Here is a 1,828-nt window from a genome sequence, read left to right as displayed (position 1 = left end):
TGGTTGAGTTTCGTTTTTATGAAAAACTTCACGTGATTGCCCGACTCTTGACTCAGCGATTTCTCCAAACAGCCTCCTTTAATTTATTGGTTTGTCATCACCGCCTTCACCTTTTCTGGTACAGTCCTACCTACCGGTTTTGAACATTTAAGTGGAACTCTCCCATTCGATAAAAAGAACAAATGTCACCTGTTAAATTCATTTAACCAATTCATTTCAAGCCCAAGAAATGATAAGATAAGGTTTTAAATAATCACTTGGCACAGTCTCCTTCCTTATTCCCTGATGAGGATTGTTTTAGGCTGGTTACTTTTAGAACTACAGATGAGAAGGGGGCTGGTTACCTTTAATAAAAGCAACTCTGAGGAGCTTGCCCTCAGAGCTTGCTTGCCCTTTGTTGGGAAACATTTATATTTGTAAGGGAAATCTCCATCTGTAAAGATGCCACCCTCTCCGCGCCAGGAGGAAGGTGGAATGGCCTTATCTCTGGAAACTCTTAATGGGGAAGGCAAGAACTTAAGTTGGTTACTGTCTGGCAACCTCATGTAACTGACCGCCCCCCACCCACATCCTCCTTTGTCTTTAGCTGAAGGTAATATTCAAGCAGCGACTTCTGCCATTTACTTAATCCGGTTTGATTCTTATCTAAAAGTTGTAGGACCACGCAATAACCAGAACCTACCGGCCCTGATACCATTTTAACAACTCTTTTTACATATTCTTTCCTTTGTCTTGTAAAGAGATAACTCACATACCTATGCCTTAAATTTAGCCTTATTCTCCACCCATGTTGGCAGCAGCAGCTCCTCTTGCCTGTGGGTCCTGTCCCCACGCAGCAGCTCTGACTGCCCATGGGTCCTGTCCCCATGCTATTCCACACTATTCTCTAAATAAAAGAGCTCTACTGCCAGATCTTGAGAGTCCAAGAAATCTTTCTTTCAACTCCTCGGCTCGCCGCCCCCCCCATCATTCCCTACAGAAGCGACTGCCACACATTTTCTTAAAAGGATCATGAGGGTTTTTTTCACTCTTCTACCTCAGTTCTGGATTATTATAGACCCATTCTTAAGCAAATGGGAGAACTAGATAAAGACCTAAACAGTTGTCCTGGGATTTTCTCTCCCTCCCCCCAGATACACCCCAATAGTGACAATTCTGAAAAGTTTTTTGCAAATTGAATTTTTAGGACTCAAACCTTGATTTTTGTTTTTAAAAGTTTATTTTAATCTTTATAATAAAAACAATACACACTCATTATAGAAAATGTGAACAATCAGACAATTCAAGATACAAAAAGGAAATTATTTACGATCTCAACATTAGGAAACAATCCCTGCTAATAATTTGGTATCTTTTCCTCCAGTCTTTTTATTATGGATTTTTAAAAACCATTTTAATTATACAATTTTGTTTCTAACTTCTTTTCCCTCACTACAATGTTAGCATTTTTCCATTATATTAAGAACATCACTTTTAATGACCGTTTAATAGTCCACTGCATGAATGTAACATGCATCACTTAATCCTCCATTTAAGGACATTCAGGTTCAGTATTTTCAATTGAGCAAACTATTTAAAATAACCCTGTGGTAAATTCTTTCTGTGAAGTGGGGCATCCTTTGACATGCAGATAGCCACTCCCAGACCCAATTTATTTGTATAAGTGAAGAAGTGGAAAACTTTGCCTTTCTTCCCTTCTGGGTTCTTTGCCTGGTCTTATTAAATCAACATAAAACAGATTAACAAGAGAAAAACAAATTTAATTACATATGTACGAGAGCCCCACAAAGACAGGAAGACTCCGTGGCAATGGGGCAGTTGAGGCTTG

This window comes from Equus asinus, chromosome X (assembly GCF_041296235.1).
Source record: "Equus asinus isolate D_3611 breed Donkey chromosome X, EquAss-T2T_v2, whole genome shotgun sequence".
In the NCBI taxonomy this organism is placed as follows: domain Eukaryota; kingdom Metazoa; phylum Chordata; class Mammalia; order Perissodactyla; family Equidae; genus Equus; species Equus asinus.
The sequence above is the reverse complement of the archived record's forward strand: the minus strand, read 5'-3'. Positions refer to the sequence as shown.